Here is a 9,198-nt window from a genome sequence, read left to right as displayed (position 1 = left end):
GCGATTGCTATGCGCTTTTGAAATACGCGTCTCGGAGGCACGGAGGTGTCAATCATGACGAGGAAAACTGGCTGCAATGCAATGTTCGTGTGTAGGGGCGGGGACAAGGGAGTCCAGTGATTACAAAGACAGGGAATACTGGCTGCAATATATATGATGGTGTGTGCGGGCGGGGACAAGAGGGTCCAGTAAACAATAAGACACGAGAAGATTTTGGGGAATAATCTGCCAACTTTTGCTTAATAGAAATGGGAACTTTTTGGGCCGGCAGGCAAGGTCATGGACATTTGCAATCTCTGCAGCAGAGTATATTATATGGCGTGCTGCAGTGATGGTGCGATTAACACCCCTTCATCCACCGGGTTGTCACCTGATCAATGGTTCACCAGTATGGCCTGTATTCTCGGACAGGTTAAAATATATTACAAGGTGGCATTTCCCCATTATTGAAAGCCTTACTTTAAGTTTGGCCAACAGAATTTCAAACGGTAAAATTGGGGTAAATGGCTTTGATTCGACTAGAGGAGCGCAAGCGGTAAGGTGCAAAGGGGCCGCAGCTTACGTCATTGACGGGCATGGTGCCCGGGGGTAAAAGGGCATGGCTGGCGCAGATAGAAGGAGGCGCGCTAGGGCACGACCGGTTGTAAGGGGCATATATGTATCGACCAATTAACCAATTGATGATTGTGTTTTCTTTCTTAGTAGGCGGAGTGCCGCCCAAGCAGACACGGGGGTCAAGGAGGCCCCAGCAGCAACAGAGGAATTCCGTTCATTGGCGGCATTGTGGGAGGCCACAAAGTAAGGAGGTATTGATTGGGCTCTGAGGACCCTATCGCAGGGCGGGGGAACAAGTGGGCCTGCCCGGGCAGGCTGTGAGGAGATGGTATTTTCGGGCGGGTAGCTAATGATTGTTTGCACCTGCAAGGGGGCGCTGCTTCCTCCGTAGGTTCCTTGGTTCGATCCCGGTTTTCAGTGGAAGGTTTTTTTTTTTTTCTGCTGACTGAGAAGCGTTAGAAACGGGAATAAAATGTCATAGGACTTTTGGGCTAAAAGTGCAAGATGAGCTATGTGCCAAGTATACACTCTACTCATTCGTGGGCGATGTGACTTGTAAGCTAAGCTGATAAATGAACTCTTTCATGGCCATGCGGCCGGTTTCATACACAACTTCTTTCATGGCCATGCAGCCGGTTTCATACACAACTTCTTTCATGGCCATGCGGCCGGTTTCATACACAACTTGGGGACGGGTTGCTTTACAGTCGGTTTTAATCGGGACAGTCGCCTCTTGAGAACAGAAAACCTAGATATCTCCCGTAGCCAGGACAAGCAGGCAGGAACTTCTTTGTTATCCGCATTGATATGGAATGGCTATTAATGCAGCGCCTAGTTCGTGCAAATTTTGGGGATCAGCACTAATTGGTGGGAACAGGACGGATTTCTCATACTGTCGTTGGCTCAGAGCAGGTGAGAGAATGGCGCCCCGTGTAGGTATAGATCTATATCAGTTGCACAGTGAAGGGTGACATTCAGCAATCGGAAATGGTCTATGTTTTAATGTTCAGGAACTTTTGTTTGGAATAAAGTAGAAGACACAATTGAGACCAGACAGGCGTGCAGCATCGGTGACCATGTTTAAGTGCTTTGGGGGTCAGTTCTTACTATCTCCTGATCCCATCGTTAAAAGAATAACAAAGCAGGTTTTTGACGGCTGTTGACTGATGCTAATTGTTAATTTGAACCCTTTAGGCCCATAAAATGAGGGCTAGAGAACACAGGTACAATCCTAACAGAAGACATCCAATCATGGGGTTGTAAGTAAAAACCGTCAAATGCTCTTTTTCGTGCTGCACACAAAATGGATGCAATTTTCCTTTTCAAAAGGTTTAAAAAATGATAAGTCTATTTTAAGTAATAGGTCAGTGGCTAAGGGGTAGTGCAGACTGAGGGCTAGAGAACACAGGTACAATCCTAACAGAAGACAGCCAATCATGGGGTTGTAATTAAAAACCGTCAAATGCTCTTTTACGTGCTGCACACAAAATGGATGCAATTTTCCTTTTCAAAAGGTTTAAAAAATTAAAAGTCTATTTTAAGTAATAGGTCAGTGGCTAAGGGGTAGTGCAAACTGCGGGTGATTGCGGTATGGGACCGTGCTCGGGTGCGCATTGTTCAGTCTTCGGGTCGGGTGTGCATGCTAATGGAACCCTTTCTCTAGGAAAGCGAAGGGGTGAATTTTAAAGGAAGAGCAGGCAGAGTGGGCAGAGTTTCGTTGCCAGCCTGGGAGCCTGCTTTTATTAGAGGGAAATAAATTGATGTAGTTTCCCTTGGACACTGGTTTATAAATGAATGTACATTTAAAGAAGATGCCAACAGCCGAGGGGGTAGGGCGGGTTGGTTGTTAAATGTGCACTTTAACATGAAGGGGTCGCAATTTCCAATAACTAACGCCGGTAAACTAATGGTAGTATTCATGTAATGCAAAACACGACAAGGCATCCGGCGCTTTCTAAATATATGTCCCCTAGAGTCACTCGGAGTAGTAGTTTTCTTTAGAGATGTGGGGATATTGAGACATCATGAGGGACTTTTTGCGCTTCAAGGTACGGGGTGGGGGAGCGCGCACGGGTGGTGGCGCCTCTGTGATGGATGACGGTGGTTGCGCGGAAGGGAGCCGCCGCGCTGGCCGGGCATTTGCGTGGATGGAGCAGCTAGTAGCCGCTGCTCTGCCATGTCATCTTGGCACAGGGCCAAGATAGGCGCAGTCATGTTTGCTAGTCATTTCCACCTTGGCGTTGTCCATCAACAGACAGAATGGACATGTAGGGGCACGAAGAAAGGGTGAAACCCAACAACGGGCGTCTTTGGGGGGGCTCGGGAAGCCGTCTCAGCGGGGCTGATGCACAGGACGAGACTGAGGGCACATTGAAAAGGGCAAATAGCAATTGCTTCCACAAAGGGCCTGACTGCATTCAGGATCTCTCCTTGTCAAAGTTTGAGAACGTTTTGTATTGTACACAGGCAGCAGTAGGAGGCCTTTCACAATTCTTCTTTCCGGTGAAGTGCATGCGGCACTTCCATCCATCGGTGGGTGGCATGGCCCTGGGGTATTCCAAGCTATATAACTTGTTTAAAAACAGCGGTAGTGCGGGGACTGGGGGTGGCATTGCTCTGGGGTATTGCCAGCTATATCAGTCGTTTAAGAACAGCAGTAGGGCTGGGAGAAACATGTGAAACTGCATTTGTTCTTGATTATTTAGGACTGCTGGTTAGTGATTGTGGCGTGATCTGGGAAGGGCTATAGGCAGGAAGGATGGGTAATTGCTGTCATAACAGTTGCCTTCATAACCAGAGTAAAGGCATCCATTAAGGGAATGTCCATAACATGTCAGAACAATCAACCTAATCGGTTCATTCATGCCAGATCTACAGCAAAGAGTTCCTGGTTTACAGGGGGCCATCTGTGGTAGGATTTAACGGTTGCCGGTGTGTTGAAGTCGATATAATGGCAGACGGTTCATCAAGGAAGAGTCTGAAAATCTGCTTCACTGTGGTTGTGGCAAAAATCTGATTTTTACTCCAAAGGTTAGGTTTATATCCTGCCGTTTTTTGCAGGTTACATTTCAAGATTGGTTCACAAGGGGTGATTTGGTTGCAGTTATTGGAAGTCGGTATACAATTCTGAAAGCATTGTGTGGCTGACTATGGTTTGGGGATGCATAGAGATGCCCACATCTGCAGGTTTGTTGGGGCAATAAGTGTAAGGGGACACGGAATGCAGGTTTCATTGCATGGTAATTAGTCACCTAGGGTGCGGAGGTAGCCAGCAGTTGGTGCTACAGGGGCATTTTCGGCGTTTGTTGTGCGTCATTAAGGGAGTTAGCCAATGACTAGATCATCGCAGTGTGAAAACTCATCACAACTGATGGAAATATTTTGGTGACATATTCCCTGGGTTTAATTGCGACGGATTCTCCGGCAATATGAGGAACGGTGACAGTAAGTCCTTACCGAGGACTGGGAGTGTACAACACAAGGTGCATGGAGTGGGCCTTTCGAAGGTACTCCATTGTAAAGCTCATCCCAATAAAATGTGGAGATGCATTGGGTCTTGCTTAAATGCCAAACACTGCTATGCAGCACTTCTTTTCCTTGCAAGGAGCTCCCATTTCATCCCAATACAAGGTGGTGACTCATTGGGTTTGGCCTAATTGCCTAGTACATTTATGCTGAGTTTCTCTTTTCCTTCAACTACGGCAGTCTCTCGTAAGGGACTTATGGGGTACAATGCAATTCACAAAGAGTGGACATGGGGAGGAGAAAGCATTGTAAATCTCATCCCAAAAACTGGTGGCAATTGAAATGTGGTGTACTCCACAGGTACTGTGGGGGATGGAATCAGCATATCGGGGAAGGAGACCTTGAATGGCAAAATATTTATATGCAGACTTTCTCATTTCCTTTTATGCAGCGGCAGTCCTTGGGGAGGACTGGTAGTGTGCAACAATATTATCAAAGAGTGGGCCTTTGCATGCTAAAGTGCATCCCATAATGGGTGGGGATTTATTTGTGGCATAATCCCCGAGCGATGTGAATAGCTACCAAATCAATCATCAGTAGGGTTGCTTGGGTCTGTGGCTAGTGGTATGTCATTTTACATGTTAACAGTTTTAGTGAGGGCCAATGGGGTGCAATACAATTAACATTCAGAGGGCAGAGTGCAGAAGTACAGGCCAGTTAAAGTCCTGCACAAGAGGGTCTCCTGGTGGACACGAAATATGTAGCATAGCAGAGTCGTTTCTAATGACACTGGGGTGCCAGGTTGTTAAGGGGGTATGGTTGATGGCGCCAGCTGAGGGTATAGGGAGCCTGGGGTCTGGCTGATAAAAGTGGAATGTCATATGGGTGGCTTTGGCAGGTTAGACTTAGACATAGCTTGCTGCAGACATTGACATTAGATGAGTATCGGACAGGGGGGGGTGCACCTGTCCAGGGTAGGGTTGGAGGTGTTGGTTGGAGGTGTTTGTGCAAATCATTCTGGGGGCCATTGCCTGGCATCTGGGAAGAGTGGCAGGGCGTTAGCGTGGGGGGAGGGCAAGGGTGCCAGTGGGGCTCCTTGCCCTGTGGCGGGGTCCCTGATAAGAGAAAAGGCTGGGGGACTCTTTTTGGACGGAAAAATGGTTGCCCCTGGAGCAGGGGAGGCAGTTATGGCGGCTCTAGGCTGGCGGGAGAGGGGGCCGTCCTGCTGGTGGTCCTGGACTCTCTGGCTCTACCCTAGTAGCTGGTGGCTTGGAAAAGGGGGTGGTGTTGTGTCCTGCTGGTACAACACGCCTCTAGAGATGCCAATTTGTATATATATGGTAAACTGTGGCGCATATGTATGGGCGCAGCATTTATGTGTGAATTAATAAATGGTCAATGTGGGAAGTTTTACCCACAACTGAAATGGTGTTTTGGTATAATAATAAAGCTACGCAGAGGACATCAATCATGTGTAAGTGTTTTACTGGGAGGGGTGAGCCAGAGGTGATGAGCGAATGGCACGAGATATCCCCACTATGAGAGGCCACCCCCGCGACTAGGGGAGGGGGGCCTTTAGTGGGCATTCCGTGCCCGCCTCAGTAGGTGAGTTTCGTTTCTTGAGATAGACGTCATGGGGAGGGTCTCTCTGTAATGTGAGATGCCTGGTGGGCGTCTGAGGACCCTCCCTCCAAGGCAATAAGAAGTGCAGCACCCTTGGGGTAGCCCTCTTTCGTCTCTCGCCTGATTGCAAGAAGGCTGGCCGGGAAAATAGTTGCCCACCCACCCATCCCTAAGTTCAATTGTAGGGGGCGGGGTCCCTGATAAGAGAAAAGGCTGGGGGACTCTTTTTGGACGGAAAAATGGTTGCCCCTGGAGCAGGGGAGGCAGTTATGGCGGCTCTAGGCTGGCGGGAGAGGGGGCCGTCCTGCTGGTGGTCCTGGACTCTCTGGCTCTACCCTAGTAGCTGGTGGCTTGGAAAAGGGGGTGGTGTTGTGTCCTGCTGGTACAACACGCCTCTAGAGATGCCAATTTGTATATATATGGTAAACTGTGGCGCATATGTATGGGCGCAGCATTTATGTGTGAATTAATAAATGGTCAATGTGGGAAGTTTTACCCACAACTGAAATGGTGTTTTGGTATAATAATAAAGCTACGCAGAGGACATCAATCATGTGTAAGTGTTTTACTGGGAGGGGTGAGCCAGAGGTGATGAGCGAATGGCACGAGATATCCCCACTATATATCAGTGCTGTGTAATCCGAGCAGTTTAGACTTGTCGGCCATTTTATCTCTACTGCTACACAGGCGGTAACTTTTATCAGGCAGAGTAAACACTAAAATGGAACCATAATCCTCCATTAGTCCATGAGAACGCAAGGGATATAAGGAAATTCCATTATTTAAAAGAAAAGAAAAGGTATTTAGAGGAGTTCTTCAGCATCTAACAATCGTGCTCTTGAAAATAGAATGGGTACTATATATTTATGAGGCGATTCGCTCCAAACCACACTTCTAAGAGATTTCTGAATAGAAAGTTCGAGATCCTGCATCCGTATCTCCTATTTTTGCTTCCTTCGGCTAACCTATTGATGTTTCCATGGTTGCCTGACCGAGCACAAGTTCACAATATCGAATGTGACTTCTATGTAGAGATGTATATGCCGTAACTTTGTTTTTCTCTCTGAAAAAGAGATGGTAAGAGATGTTTGGTGGAACTTATCAGTCAAGGAAACACGTTTTAAATATGATTTTGAATTCAGATAGGGCATTATAGTTGTTTGATATTAACCCCTTTCATTTCATAGAGATGTGGCCTAGTGGCTAAAGGAGTTGCCTCGAAGCTGGGGAACCGGGTTCAGGTCTGGGCAGGGACACTCAACATCCTGCGATTCCGGCAAATCACTTAGTCTCCCCATGCCCAAAAAACCTCCCACAAAAAATGAATGTGTTCCTTCTTTGACGCATCTGGGGCCGTATTACGTATTGGCATTGTTTGCGCCCGGCGCACCTTTGAAAAGGTGCTCCGGGCACAAACAAGGCCAATGCGCCCTATTATGGTGAATGCGCTGCCCTGGGGCCAGCGCATTCATGTGAAAACACAGAGCAGCCTCTCCGTGTTTTCACAGTGCAGGCGGGTGCAGTCACTGACTGCACCCGCCTACAAGGGGAGGTCTCGGGGTCCCTTTATCCCCTGCAGAGGGCTGCTCTGAGAAGGTGCACTGACTGTGTGCAATCTTTTAAATGGTGCACTGTCAGTGCACCTCCTGTGGGCTCCTTTGACTCTGACTCTGAGTGCACCTCCTGTGGGCTCCTTTGACGCTTCTGTAATACGGTGCGGGCGCAGAGTCAAAGGAATTTCCTCATGTGCATAGGGCACGCCCCTATGCAAATGAGGGGACATCCTCTGTTATAGCGCTGGCGCATTAAGTGTGCAAGCGCTATCGATAATATAGAAGGGGATGCACAAGCGTCTGTGCCACCTTCTATAATACCAAAGTGTCCAAGGGGCCCGCAAAGCGGGCACAGATGCCTGCTGTGCCCCCAGGGCACCTTATGTAATATGGCCTTTGGTGCTCAGGTAAAGCGCTCTGATACCCCTTCGGGTCGAGTTTACAAAAACAAATATACATATATATATTACCTACTGGCGGGCGCCAGAAGGAAGTTATAGTTAGGACCTCATTTTTATTCAAAAACAGTTTTTTCTTTTGCCAATATATTTGGCGCTGAATGAGGAATCTTCACAAAATGTTCTAAACTAATGGGGCAGACCAGTCAGCTCCTGTGTTGAAAGTTTCGGGGGGATTCGTCAAGCGAGGGCAGAGAAAAAAGGGGGGTCCCAAAGTGCATTTTCCCCATGTTAATTTCCATAGGAATTTTGAAACAGGTTACAGTCCGACCTGCTGAACGGAAAGGCACCAAATTTGACAAAAAGGTCTAGAAAGATTGTTTTTTTAAAAATGGTATGAATTTGTTCAGTAGTTTCTAAGAAATTCAAAAATAAAAAAAAATTTTGATATCTGGGCGGAGCCTAACCACACATCTTATCGTGAGATCTAATTGACTATCAGCACTTCATCCTGGAATTGCTGGCAACCATCTCGGGACCAATATATATGATAGCACCAGATTGAAATGCCCTGTAGTGAATAGAATGTTTTGAGGGTCACCAAAAGGAGAACTATAAAGGTTGATAACAGACTTTAGTTACAATAGAATTCATTTGTGGATGGTACCATACTAATTTTAGGAATTGTGGTGTGCTCTTAAGGTGATTTTACCCTGTGAAAATCCTTCTGCTGGGATATCATGAATAAGGCTCCCGGTTTTATGGTATTTTATTTTTTGCCATTTCCGTCTGTATTTATCAATATTTATTTTTTGTCGCAAGCAAAAGTTGACGCTGCAGCTAGTATTTTTCCACATTTGTTTAAATTGGCAATGCACACATGCACATGGTTGTTATTGGCCAACATAATACATTCATCTGAAAACTTTGGCATTTACAGAATGATCCAAATGCGCTTAAAAGTGCTATCACAAGTCATTTGTCTCAGAGCCTTGCAGTTTCTGTCATCAGTAGAGTGCCACATCCCCTCACTCACTGAAGACCATACTGCCCCACTGAGAGGTACTCACACTGCCTTCAGCTACAGCACAATTATGCCCTGCTATAAACACCTGGAAGTAACTCAATTCAAATTATGCACTAGGCTAGAGTAATATGCTGCCTGAAAAAAAAAGTACCAAAGTACTGGAAAATGCAAACACTCATAGGGAACACACCTTAAAGTTTTTAAACTCATTATTCCAAAATCAATGAGTGTATTTTCTTGAAAAGCTAACAACATGAAAAGAAAAGTAGCGCTTCATTGGCAAATTCAGAAAGTTGATCCTAATGTGTTTGGGTGGGAATAAAACCAAACTGGCCACTTTGCAACTACTCTGTCTAGTTTTATTCAGTTATGTATTTGTTGTTCGCGTCTTAAATCCTTTTTTCTCTCCTCCTGAGGCTGTATTTTAGTGTAGAAAAATGTCAGACAAATACATTTGCAACAAACACGTTTCTCCAAACTCTGCAAACACTTCAGTCAGTGGCGTAGAAATGCTTTGAATTTGTGGCCAGATTGTTCTTGCAGCCACACATACACAGTGTACTGCTCTACAGTCCGG

The sequence above is a fragment of the Lissotriton vulgaris genome, chromosome 4_1 (genome assembly GCF_964263255.1).
Source record: "Lissotriton vulgaris chromosome 4_1, aLisVul1.2, whole genome shotgun sequence".
Taxonomy (NCBI): domain Eukaryota; kingdom Metazoa; phylum Chordata; class Amphibia; order Caudata; family Salamandridae; genus Lissotriton; species Lissotriton vulgaris.
The sequence above is the reverse complement of the archived record's forward strand: the minus strand, read 5'-3'. Positions refer to the sequence as shown.